A 13,601-nucleotide genomic window follows, 5' to 3' on the forward strand; every position below is an offset into this window, starting at 1 on the left:
TGAAAAAAGGAAGGTGGGGTAGGACATGAGAGAAATTCATAAAATTATTAACTGTGCAGAGAGGAGGAAATTCTTTCTTAAGAACAGAATTCAAGATCACCCAGTAAAACTGTTCAGAAATTGGTTCAAGATTGGTGCCAGGACATCCTTTTTCAAACAGCTCATCTTTCACCTATGAAGTTCACTACCATATGAGGCAGCAATGACTGCTACCTTAGGGTGCTCTAACAAAAAGTCTGATTAGACAAGTAAGTGGTTTTTAGGGCCAGCAACAGCTTATTTGTCATGGCAGTGAAATGGAACCTCCATATATAAAGTATACCTCAGAAGAACAGGGGCTGGTGACATCAGAGAGGAAAGCCACTGCCTTCATGTCCTCCTTGTGAGCACCCAGCAGCCTTTGGCTTGCCTGCTACTGGAAGCAGGATGTTAAACAGAAAGGATGCTGGTTTGATTCAGCCGGGCTATTCTCCTCCTAGGATTGGGGCATATTCAGCCCTCAATATAGACACACCTGAAAATGTAAAAATAAATAAATGTGTGTGTGTGTGTGTGACTGTGTGTGTGTTTCTGTATCAACATTAATTTCCTCCAGGGGTGTCTTTTTAAATGAGTGGCTTAGTTTTAAACCTGTGTGTCAGTAGATATTTATCACAGCTTGTACATATGTGTTGAATGGGTGGATCTGTATGCCTGCACAGCATCTTAGACATCCACTTTCTTAGACACCGATCTGCAGTCTTAGGCACACCACCAGTCTCAGCCAATTCCAGTGTTAAGACACCCCACTTCCCCTCTCTTAATGACTCTCCACTACCCCACTTTAAACCACTAGAATATTCTACCATGCTGTCAACCATGATTCTAATGTGGGCTTTTTCTCTTCGTCTGTAAAAGAATACATATGGGAGGGAAACACCCAAGTGGGGGGTGGGGAAATGGTACGTTAGAATACAGAGAATCCACAGGGAATTTCCAGGAAAGATCTGTGAGCAAACACAAGCAGGAATTGTGTCTCCTACTCATGAATTTTGCCTGCCAAATGTACTTGAATTTAAAAATCTGATGTAAAAGTATCTGTGCTCCTGCTGGCCCCTGATCATGAATTTTTCCTTCATGTGGATTTTTAATTCTGATGTCAGGCTCTTCCTTGCCCCCACCCCCACCCCGAATGCTCAGAACCTCAGTTCCCAACACCCCCCTGTTGCTCTAGTCCCCTGTCACCTCACTGCTCCCACTTAGAGAACCCAGGAGTCCTGCCCTCCTTCCCTCTGCTATCCCATTAGCCCCCATTCCTTTCCCTGAAGGGAGGACAGATCTCTCTCATTAAAGGCAGCTGGAATCCTGGTGCTGGACATTTTCATTCTCTCTTGTGTCTATTTTTCTCTCTCTTTCTTCCTCATTCCCTTGTTCCCTGCCAGCAAAAGTCGAGTGTCATGAATAGAGAAGGGTTCCTTTGTTCCTCTGAGCTGTTCTGCTTTCCCACTGCTGCTAGAAGGACTCAGCCCCCTTTTGTGGTATCTGTGTTTCAAACTTCCCAGCCCCAATTCTATGGTTGCAGCAGAAGCCGTGCACTGTGGAAGAAGAAGAAGTGGGGCAAGGGGACACAAATGGGAGAGAAACAGGCATCTCTCAACAACCTGGAGGTAGCTGCATCTTAGCTCAGTGGTGGAGCATCTTCCTTGCATGCAGAAGGTCCCAGGTTCAATTGCCACCATCTCCAGGTTAGGGCTGGGAGAGAGCCACTGCCAGTCAACTTGGATGTGCAAATGGTTTGGCTCAGTATAAGGAAGCTAGAGGGGGGAAATCCCTGGAGAAATAGCAAAAGCTACATCAAGGAATGAGGGTGACACCTCCATACTGTTGTGACTTTGGGGAATTCCACCTTTTTTAATTAGCCAGGCAAGGGTCATAATGGCCCCTGGGTATGGGTCCTTAGTGTAATAAGGAGGTTGCTCTGTGCCAGAGGGCAAATGGGTGCCCCCCCTCACCTGGCTGGGAGTGAGGAAGACAAAGGCAGAGTTGAGTATGTGAGCTGGGCTAGAGGCAGGCAGAAGCCTGGGAGTGAGGGCCATGCTTGATTTCTGCTTGAATCCAAGGCTGTGATGATGCGAGAAGCAAGATCTCCTGAGCTGTTAATGCTGTGAGCCCCTCCATCATAGACTCAGGTTGTATACATGTGTATATAAACCATATACCCTAAAGACAGTCTCTGCTGTCCCTCATTCCAAGGAAACCAAACCCTGGGTAGACCCCTGGAACCCCTGGAACCTTGCACCGCTTGGAGACTAGGGTGGCGTGCAAACTATAAACAGCTGCCCCAGCCTGTCAACAAAAGCTTCTGGGTTCAGTGAGTATTTGGCTATAGGGACTGGACTGGAGCTAAGCAAGGCTTGGTGCTAGAGAGGAGTCGATAGGTGAGTTTCACAGCTTGTAGGAAGGGAAGCAAAGGTTGGGTTGTTTTGGTTTTTTTAAAAGTTTTTAGGAAAAAGCATTAAGATGGTAACTTTATGTAAACATAAATTGCTCCCAACCCTGTATTGATTGGATTGCTGTTTATCCTACTCACTATTCCAAAGCAGTGGATCCAAAGTTCAAAATATATTCCAATCTCAGGTTAGGGTACGTGTATTTAGCAAACTCAAACAGCAATATGTGAATTATCTGAAAGGAACGCCATCTGCACATAGACACAGATATGCTCTCCTCCCAAAACAGATGAGGAATACTTTCCTCCACTGAATAATTACTATACTGCACCAAAATTGTGCCACTTTTTATAGCATGCTGCTTCTGTTAACATGCCAAAAGAGTGGCATCTTGATTTAGGAAGTAGAGAGGTCTCCCACATCTACCCCTTTTATTCCATATGAAGAGTTAACACTGGAGTTTTGAGCATCTCTGGTACACAAGGGCTCTGTCCCAATGCAAGGGAGTTATTTTTACTTATCCTTACCATTATTTATGGCATTTATATACCATCCTTCTTTTCATAAGAGCCCAAGTTAGGCTGGATCCCCCAAGTTCCCTTCCACCCCACACATTTTATGAGTCAAGATATCAAACAGCTACAACCAGTAGGAAAGTTTTAGAGGAATAAATTTGTAGTCTGAGCCACAAGATGAGTAGAGACAGAGGAGGACTTCCAAGTATGATACTCTTTCAGAATCTCAGGGGGCAAAGGCGATGGAAACTCGGGAAATCAGAGACCTGGATTATTTCAAAAGGACTCGCTTTTATTCGTTTTTGCTAAAGCAATATTGGCTGTTGCAAAGTTCTGGAAAGCCCCCATCTCCAATATGTTTGAAACCTGATACCAACAGATTTGGTTTTTAGCTTTAATTAAACAACTGGCCGTACATAGAACTACACAAATACATAACACCTGGATTGACAACTTCAATATGTATTAGTCTGGTTTTATGCGGCCACTAAAGAACGCAACCAACCACTCTCATGGGCGTAGCCAGGATTTTGTGAGGGGGCAGAACCAACATGACTGGTCAGTTGGTTAATTAGTTCTATTGTTTTACTTGACGGGAGGCAGCTGCCCCCCCCCGCCTCCCTTGGCTAGGCCCATGAACACTGTCCACACATGGATTGCTATGGCAAGACGCCTTGAGATATCAGATATTTTCAAAATCTGATCATTTCACATAGAAAACAGTTTTTGCACTGAGTGGGAGTTGTGATTTCTTTGTTAGTGTTGTTTTTGTTTTGTTATGGTATATACAAAAATAAACAAAACACATATTTAAAGAACCATAGACAGCAAGCTCTATAGGGCAGGGACCTATTCTCTTTATGTTTCACAATGATAGTCATATAATAATTCAGCTATTGACTAGCAGCCTGCCATGAAATGATTTTGAAAGGAAACTGTGACCCAGAAATTACTATATTCAATTTTCAGTGGAGGATTTTGGGGTGGAAACTGTGTCAAAAAGGAAACAGGGATCAATGAGAACAAGAAGTGGGCCATTCTAGCACTCCACAGAAAATTCCAAAGGGCAATTGCTCTCCAGGCCTGGAAGCGTGGGGGGGAGGGAGAAGAGGTACCCAAAGAGATTTTGCAACTAGAGTGAGTTACTGGGTAGAACAGTAAAATTCCCCCAGGGTGTATGATATGGGTGAATTTTGCATGGCACCCATGACTCTCTGATCAACTCACCTGGGTCCAAAGAAGAATGTTTGCTCCCAGGTCAAGATGGTCAGGGAAGCTGAAGGTGTGTGTGCCTTCTCTTAGTGTGTGTTTTGGCTCACTAGCTTGATTCACCTGGGGCTCTCCTGCAAGCACATTGGCAAGTGGTAAGAAATCTCCCCTCCTCCCTTAGTCTCTGCTGCAGCCTGAATTATATGGATTAATCTTGGAGGACTGAAGGGTAGAGCTCAGCTGGTAGAGCATGAGACTCTTAATCTAAGGCCCATGGGTTACAGTCCCACGCTGGGCGAACGACTCCTGCATTACAGGGTGTTGGACTAGATTACCCTCGTGTTCTCTTCCAGCTTTCCAATTCTACGAATGATGTGTGTGCATGCATGTGGGGAGGGGAGGGTTGCACTTCAAGAGTCTTTGCTCCCCACTATCTTCTTGATCCTTAGGGGGCAGATGCTGAATCACATTACAAATCACAGGTGGGAAGAGTTTAGAACAGTTTTGTGTCTGTAGTGCTGACTGGGTTGTGAAAAGGGATGGCGCATTTCTCTTGGGCAGAGCCAGGGAAGCTGATGGCTTGGAGGAAAGTCCACAGCTCAGTGGTGGAGCAGTGCAGAATGCCCCACGTTCAATCTCTGGCATTTCCAAGGAGGGAAATACTGGGAAAGACTTCTGTCGGATTCTGAAACCCTGGAGAGTCAACAGCAGAGCCATGTTCCTTGGAACCCACCATGAGTCTTTGAAATATGGCGGGCTATAAATCCACTTAAATGACAGCAGGGCTTCCCCACCTTCCAACTGTTACCGCCAAAAGATCCAACACCAAACAGGATTCTTTTGCTCCCTCCCCAACTTGGACTAAACCTGCCTTTGTTCTCAAATAGCTTCCCCGCTCTCCGTGGCTCCTGCACTTCCTCTTATACTCCGCCCCCATCCCTCCCGCCGCGCTCCCCAGGCTGCCAACAGAGAACCAAATGGCAGGTGGGGACCTGGCCCGTGCAGCGCCCTCTAACGACGCCCGGCCTGTACTACCACAGCCATTGATTCGTTTATTTGACTTCACTTCTTCTCCCACCAGCGGCTGTGTGACAAGCTCTCCCCTGCTTGGCTTCTCATAGCCCTGTGGTGTCTCTCTCCATCCTGCGTGACGCTACAGGGACAGAACCAAAAAACCTGTTTTTACTGCCTACCTTTGGTAACACGGGAGCGGGATGCACGATCTTTTTCACTGCTCTTAAAAAATGCCTTCTCCAGTCTCCATCCATCCTAAGCATCTCTCTACAGTCTTCATGGCAGGGTGGATGGCAGCCAAAGGAAGACTGGCATGATCCCTCTCTACTCCGCCCCCCCCCCTTACACTCTTCTGCAACCCGGCTGACTCGCCTTCTGATCGATGCTAAGCTATGGGCAAGCTATATTTGCATACATCCCAATGATCAACCATATGCAAATGGTGTGGTCTTTTTACCTCCCCCGCGGGGGTCGCCTCTTTCTTTCTCGCTCTGGGTCAGTTCGCACCTCTAATGCTGTGGGCACGTTGGGAAGGCAGAGGGAGGGAGGGAGGGATTTTTGCAGGCAAGTAAGCGGAGACTGTCAAACTTCACCTTTCTCTCTGCGTTGCATTTCCGCCTCGACCTCCTCGCGTGGCCGTGGGAGACAGACCACATCTCCCACGCAGAGGGGGCGAGCCCCCTCCCCGGGTGTGGGTCTCCCCCACCCAACAACACCCCTTGATTTCCCCCCTGATCCCGGCCTCTGCCAAGAAGACCCAGGGCTCCCAGCCTCACTTCAGTCGGAGGAGCCAGGTTGGTGCGTGCCGGCTCTCTCTCTTTTTCGCGCGCGCGTGGATGTGTGTGCGCCCCCCTTACTTTTGAGAAGGGATCCGGGGAAACCAGGGATCCGATCCAGCTCCCCCCCCCCCCCAGCGCCTAGGACTGCAGCGCTGTGCTTCGCCTGCTCTGCCTCGCTTTGCAACCTGCCTCTGCCGTGGTGCTGGTGGGGACGTGGTGTTGGTGCGGAATGCTAATGACCCTCTCTGGCGTGTGTGTGTGTGTGTGTGTGTGTATGTGTGTCTGCGTGTGTGTATCTTTGCCTTGCGCGAGAGAGGGGAAAAGAACAGACGACGTGGTCTGGTCTGCGTTAAAGGAATAAAAATATATCAGCGCCCGCTCGCCCCCCTCCTCCTCCTCCCCATGCGCTTCTCTTCACCTCCCCCTTTTTTCCTTTTTGCACCGCCGCGTGTTTTTTAGAAAGGTGACCCGGGAAAGGGGGTGGGGGGGAAGGAAAGGAAAAACCGCGGGGGGGGGTTGAAATAAATAAATAACTCAACTCTCCGAGCGATGCGGAGATTTCTAGGCTCAGGGCCTCGGGGAAAGGCAGCCTGCGAGGGAAGAAGGGAGACTTGGGCTTCTTTCTTGTCTTTCGCGCGAGCCCTCCCGGCCCAGGCGACCCTCCGCCCGCTCGCCCACCCGCCTCCCCGGCGCCGGTTTCTCTGCTTTAACTTTGGGATGCAACATGTGTAGCGCGGAAGCTGCAACAACCTTGAACGGAGACAGACGCGGAGAGGGCGCGGGGGGGGGGGCGCGGAGGGAAAGGAAGGCAAGCGGGGCGGGGCGGGGGGCGCCTGAGCGGTGAATGAAGATCGGGAAGAAATTTTTGGAAGGGAAGGGAAAAGCGGGGGGGGGGGGGGGAGAGAGATAAGAGGACGAGGTGGGGGGGGGGAAGGATGCTGCTGCTGCTGTTGCTGCTACTGCTGCCGCCGCTCCTGTGGCTGGTTGGATTTAGCGCTCGTTTGATTCCCCGCAGGAGGAAAGGAGATTAAAGCGAGGGGGAAATGGGGATGATAAATAAAATCATTTTTTTGCAAAAACGAGAGGAGGAAAAAAACTCTTTTTTTCTCTCCAGACGCGGAGAAATTTTTGCACCCCTTCCATTCACCTCTGGCTTATTCTGTCCTCGGGAGTTGTCATGAAAAGGTAAGAGCGGCTCCCCTTATTTATTTACTTAAGACACCCCCGTCCGTCCGTCCGTCCCCCACAATGCCGAGACAAGCGTCCGTCCGGGTGTTGTTGTGCAGGGTCACGGGCAAAGGGATTGGGGGCTTGGAGGATGTGGAGGGAGGAGGGGGCTTCTCTGGCACCTCCCCCCCAGCACCTTTCTCTCGTGTGTGTGTGTGTGTGTGTGTGTGTGTGTATTTTTAAAGAAAAGTGATGGGGGGAGCTTGAACTGCCCCTCTCCATCATATGGATGATCTCGAAACACGTCGGACTAATGTGCAAGCTGTCCCTAGTTGGAGAGAAAAGCCCGCACCCCCTGGATTTAGGATTTTGCCCTTTTCGGGGGGGGGGCGATACCAAGGTTTGACTTCAGACTTCTAACAGCACCCTTTCTCTCTAACACTCCCCCCCCCCCGACTGGGTTGCAGGGAAAATAATAGTGACACCCCCGTTTATCTCTCCCTCCCTCCTCTCTCTCTCTCTCTCTCTCTCTCTGTGTGTGTGTGTGTGTGTGTGTGTACACGCTCGCGCGCGATTTGTTTGTGGCATTAATCACCCAGACTGCAAGAGTATGAGATGCAAAAAAGAAAGAAAGAAAGGCTTTTTGTTGTTGTTGTTTAAAAAACCTTCCTTCTTATTATTCTGAATTAATTCCAACCTATGCAACTGCAAAAGAATATCAGAGAGACAAGAGGCGTACAGACTTGATTGCAGCGTCTGGCTTTTCTTAGCAGTCTGTATTTTTTTTTTTTTTAGAGAGAGAGAGAGAGAGGGAGAAAAAAAAAAGAAAGCCAATTGAAGGGCATCTACCTTTTTTCCCGTTGAGAGACAAAAAGAAAAGCTAGGAAAGCGGGGACGGGGGGGGGATCCCTTCTTTCCCCTTAGAGCGGAGTCTTTTTCTGGTTGTATTGAACGGCCTCCGTTAAAGCGGCGTAAGGGAAGGGGGGGGAATCTAGCAGGATCGGGTCCCGCGTTCCCATGGGAGAGCGGAAGGGTCTGGAGGGGCGAGTGGGAGGAAGGCTCTCCAGGGACCCTCTGGGAGCGGAGCCTAGGCCGTCGGAGCGGATAGGAGCCAGGAGACTTTGGCAGGAGAAGAGCGCCTAGTGGTTAGTGGGCCCGGGCAGTACTAACGAGGAGCATAAAGGGGTGCGGTGGGAAAGAGAGCCAAGGCTCCTGGGTCTTCTAGGAGGAGCGCGGGGCTGAGAGCAGGAGGGTGCCCAAAGCAGGAGGGAGCCACTCGATCCTTCAGGAAGGGAGTGGATCGCGGTGGTTCAAGTGAGGCAAGGAGCCAGACATCTTCAGATTTCCACTGGGGGCTGGAGGACTGGAGCAACAGAGCCCCACCCCCCCAAAAGGATTCTCCCACAAAGGGGAGGGGCGCTGGAGAACCTGGGGTGGGTGGGCGACAGTGTGTGAACATTGCAGGGTTGTGCCCATTCCCCGAACACACACACACACACACACACACACACGTCCGTCTGGGTCCTAGACGCCAGCGATGCCACGCGCCCTCTGAAATTGGGTTTGGAGGTGTGAAAAGAGCCAGAGTCAGGCCCCCGCTTGGGTCTGCCAGAGGATCTCGCTGGGTGTGAGCTGCAGGACAAAAGGAAGCCCAGCCTGGCCTGCCTGGATCAGAAGCTAGCTGAGGTGAGAGCGGGGTTGAAAAGCCTGGTGGAGCTGGGGAGGGAAAGGAGACTTTTCCCCAGCGCGGTTTGGTCAATGAATGATCATGGAGGGACCACACCTCTCATCAGCAGCAGCAGGAAAGCCAGCCGAGGGAATCTTAAGATGGCAGTTTGCAAGACCAGGGACGTGTGAATGGAGGGGTCCCAAGCCAGACCATGCCAAGGAAGGGGCTGCCTGAAGACGATTAGGAGGTATTCAGGTTCCCCACCGGGTGGCAGGCTGGCTCTTACAGAGGTAACTCTCCCTCCCAAAGTGGGGCGGGGAGGGGGGCGTTGATAGGAGGCTTGCCTAAACTGGCCTCTTAATAAGGGTTTTGACAGGTAGGATGGGAGTTAAAGAGGATTTTATTTGTGAGCGGGTGGAAAGGCTGGGATGTTGAGACAGAGAGTGATTTATCTACCAGTTTTTAAAAGAAAGGAAAAATCTGCCATTTGAACGCCAGGCTGAAGCACAGCAGAATCCTTTCTGAGTCTGTACTCTGCCCAAAATGAGTTGGGAATGGATGTATCCGAGATCTAGCAGCAGAGGTGGGAGAGAACCCAAGTATCCTGGTTGGCTCAGGCCCCTCCCCCTCCCAAAATGACAGAGGGGGCTGGTTTCCTAATTCTAACCCTGGATGCAGAGGACTGGGTTCCCCCCGCCTTCCCCGTTCTCAACCCAGAAGCCGCCTCCTACGCCACCCCAAGAGTCCAGATAAGGAGCACACTTCCTTCCCCATCCTTCCTTGGCTCCATGTGCCTGAGGAAGATGACATCTCTTAGCCTGCCACATCTGCCTTCCTTCCCAGCATGCATGTGTGCACGTGCACACATGCACAGCAGTGGCTCCATGCTTCCCATGCACTCGTGGGCCCAAGGGGGGGGGGTAGGTGGCTTTGCTGGACACCAATCAATCACTGACTGACTGAATAGTGGACTGGGAACTGGGAAGGGCACAGAGGTAAGAGAGAGGAACAGAAGGGGGGTGTTGATGACCAGGCCCCTGAACTCCTTTGGAAAAGGTTTGGTCATTAAGAATTGGATGCAGAATCCCCTTCCAGCACCTTCTGATTTTTCCAAAGAATTCACAAGGTGTTTCCTCACATGGCCTCCTAGTGCTCAAATTACTGGGCGGAGTGGGGGGCGGGTGGGTGAGAGGTATACTCTTTGTGATGCCTCTCTTTAAAAGGCATGGTTTGGCTAAAATGGGAGGAGTCAGGAGGTGGGGCTTATCCATTTTATTAAGGCCCTCTACCCTTACCCCCATAGTTCAAGCATGGTGCCCTCTCTCCCGCGTATGTTGGCATCTGGGCAACTCTTTTCATACGTAAGGTCTCATGCCAGCCCATGGGAACAGCCATCTAACAGAAATAGCAGCAAGGTGTGAGTGTGAAAAGGAACTGAAGGGAAAGAAAAGAGGGGGCCAGGGAATTTAGGGAGTTGCCTGGCGAAAGGCCACAGGTCCCTTCTTTTTAAGAGGAGGCTTGCGATTCAGCATGCAAAGCACTTGCACCACCTATGATCCCTCAACAAGGCAGAGGGGCAGAGGCTTGGCTGGAGAACGTGGGCCACATTCTCATGACCACTTGCATGCCAAGCAAAGGGTGAGGCAGTAGGTGAAGAAGGTAATGTCCACAGGGTGATGTTTAATAGAGAGGAGCAAGGCAAGAGGTGCTGTACCACAGGAAGAAAGGTGGGAACCATTATAGGACCTTTGGCGCTTGAGTAAAGAAATACTGTCTTGTTTGTGTGTGTGTTCCATTCAGTATTCCCTTTTCTCTGTCCGGCTGCCTCCTGCTATGTTCAGGACACCCTTCTCTAAAAAGCTCTCCTCACACTTCATGCGCAGTCCTTGAAATGCCTATGGAACTCATTGTCACCGGAAAATGCAAATAGGTAGGGATTCAAAGTGGGTTTTTGTTTTTGAAAGGAAGGGAATCCTTAGAGAGAATAATGGAGAATGGGGTAAAACTGATAGCAGCCAGCAAAGATGGGTGCAGGAACCAGCCTCTTGCGGAAGACGACTGTGAAGCTGAATGCAAGGCAGAGGATAACATCACTTTGTAATTACTACTGTGGTTTCCTCAGGAAACAATGTTTTCCGTGTGGGGAGGTGGGGGCGGAATCCCTAAGGTGATGCTGGCTTTTCCGAAAGGATGTGTGAGCTCCGGCTTTTCTCATCCTTTTCTCAGCCCAGTTTCTATTGCAGGTGGGTGTTTTGCTACAGCCTGCAGGCTAGCTGGACCACTTTTCATCTTTTGTGCAATCTTGGGGGCAGTCTGTGGCTGCCGGTCACAAAGATGTTTCTGCCCGCTTTTTCCCTAGGATTGGAAATGGGGCCACACAGTGGGCTCCGCAGCTGTGGGGGCTGAAGTGCTATTTTCCTTGCCGGATTCTGGAGACTAGATTAAGATGGATCATTGGTATGGCCCAGCCTGATGGTGACTATGACCTTTGAGTGTGTGCATCTTTGTCTATGAGTATCTGCGCTTGGGACCCCACATCGTTGGGTGTGTAGTATCTGAGCGTGTGCTTCTTTTCATGTGTCTATGTGGGCTTTTCACACCTGGAGTCTGGCCGTTCACATGTGAGATTGCCAGCATTTTACAAAGCAGGTGTGTCCTTGGCTGTATCAGTGGCTGTTTCTGCCTTTCCGATTGTGCATGTGTGTCAATGATCCTCTTTGCTGCTGTTTCAGGTGCATCAAAGGCTGCCTCTCTTTACTGATCACTGTACTGGGGTGTGTGTGTTAAATCTCACCTGCTGTGTGAACCTGTATCAGAGGCTGCCTCTCCCTTTTGTGCACATGGCTTGTTCTCTCCTCTCTGACTGTGCGTGTGGATCAGTGGCTGCCTCTGCCCTCTGACTGTCTGCTTTGCCGATTGCCTCCTCTCTTGATTGTGTGTTGCTCGGGTGACTCTTCTGGCATGGGTATAGCTCGGTATCAATAACTGTCTCTCTTCAGGTTGTGTGCGCGCGTGGCTGTTTTAGTGCATCAAAGCAAATCCCCCCTTTCCTGACTGCCAGCATTATTTAGCATGCAGGGGTTGGCCACAGTTCAACCTCAACGCCCCCCCTCACCCCCGCCACCTTTCCAGCTCAGCCATCAATTCACTCAATGGACTTGGACCAATAAGTCTCAGCCATTCTCAACATGGCAATATTAGTCATCTATCTCCAGAGGATGGACTAGGTAAGAATGGTTAAGCACATTTGCCCTCTTGGACTGCTGTGGATGGTATTACAAACAAATGAAGCTGTATTATACTGAGCCAGACCACTGGTCCACTTTGCCCATTTGTTTACCCTGACCAGCAACAGTTCTTTAGCTTTACCGGGAGATACCAGGGATTGAACCTGCAACCTCCTGCATGAAAAGCAGGTGCTCTGCCACTGAGCTACAGCCTTTCCCCTCTCCATCCTTGGGTCAAGGCAACTGTCTCTGCTGCCTGAGAAAGAGACCACATGTGTGGTCTCTCCCTCCAAGCACACAGTCGGAATGGCTTCCTCTCTCCTCCTGCCACTTGTAGATTTTTCTCACCAGTTGTGCCTTTTCTCCCTTGAAGAGGCGTTGGCTGCTAGAAGAGCCTCCTAGCAACAGATTAGCTGGTTTGGGTGTGGTCAGTGAGAGATGCTGAGGCGCACGACTAACTGTGCTGCACAGATTTAGTGCCCAGAATGCATTAGAGTGCCTACAGCAATGTTATTTGTTGAGATTTTAAATTGTTGAGGTTTGAAAGGTTGGCGGTTTAATTTATGTTTTAAATTTCGCTTATTGTAATTTTATGGTTATAAGCCCTTTTGAGACCTGCATGGTAAAAAGTGGGATATAAAATTTTGAATAAATAAATGATATACAGTGCAGCACTACTAATAGTATTCTTACTAATAGCAGTAGTACTGTGAACTTGTATGAGGACGCACACACAACCAGGAATACACACTGAATACAAGTAAATATTTGACACTGCCTGTGGCAACAACAGCCTTCCACCTATATTCCCATGTTTTCCCCAAATATACAATGAAATTGCAGCAACACAGTTGCATAGTGAACCCACCTGTCTTTAAACACCCCAGTAGCTTTATCTGCAGGCCTTGAGACAGAATCAATAGTTTGCCCCCACCATTTTGCAAGCGGTTTTCATCAAATGTGCTTCCAGCAACGTAGCTGTGTTCTTTTAATTATTGATATGTATGCACCTCGGTGATTAGTAGTGTGAGTTGAATGAAGAACATACATAAGCACTGGTTAGTTTGCACATTCGCTAGGTGCTGTAGTAGACAGTGTACTCAAATGAAGAGCATAAACAGGGAACTCTGCATATGTGCAAAAACTCAAGTGATGCTGGGAAATGTGTGCAAACTTGACAGCATATTTCACACACTGGCTGGTCATGGTGAGTTCACCACTTGGAAAACATGTACGTTCTCTGGTCAGGTGTGAAATGCTCAGATTCACTAATATCCCTTGGAGGGCTATACACATTGACTGGTCAGTGTACACAATTCCCATTTGTTAAGATATTCTCCACATTGTCTAGGGAGTGTGCACAATTGCCAGCATTTGTCAGACACATTTTCCCATGTTAACCATATTTCTGAAATATAGATGCTTTTGTGAGTAGGGTTCTATCTCTACATATCTTCCCCATGTGGTTGCTAGAGAATTTTAGGTACATGATTTATCACTGCTCCTTCTTGCAACAGCTACAGTTAAGTATACTGCCATATCTATTCTCTTGTGCAAATATGGACTACTTACCTGCTCTTGGGGTGTTACAT

At 49.3% G+C, this 13,601-nt stretch overlaps 2 protein-coding genes across 7 annotated transcripts in view; one reads left to right on the forward strand and one right to left on the reverse strand.

The window, feature by feature from the left end:
- The window catches only part of KDELR1 (KDEL endoplasmic reticulum protein retention receptor 1), a 128,922-nt gene that overhangs the window by 13,992 nt on the left and 101,329 nt on the right, over window positions 1-13,601 (reverse strand). The gene's annotated exons all lie outside the window — the stretch shown is intronic.
- Window positions 5,949-13,601, forward strand: part of GRIN2D (glutamate ionotropic receptor NMDA type subunit 2D) — a 60,714-nt gene continuing 53,061 nt past the window's right edge. Inside the window, exons 1-2 of one of the 3 annotated variants that reach the window (XM_079951212.1) lie at window positions 5,949-5,965; window positions 7,061-7,131. The gene's annotated coding sequence lies outside the window, so the exon portion shown is untranslated. Of the gene's footprint in view, window positions 5,966-6,219; window positions 6,410-7,060; window positions 7,132-11,141; window positions 11,240-13,601 lie in introns of those variants that run through there. The other 2 variants (XM_079951211.1, XM_079951210.1) reach the window with 2 other exon arrangements.

This window comes from Podarcis cretensis (assembly GCF_951804945.1).
Source record: "Podarcis cretensis genome assembly, chromosome: 13".
Taxonomy (NCBI): Eukaryota; Metazoa; Chordata; class Lepidosauria; order Squamata; family Lacertidae; genus Podarcis; species Podarcis cretensis.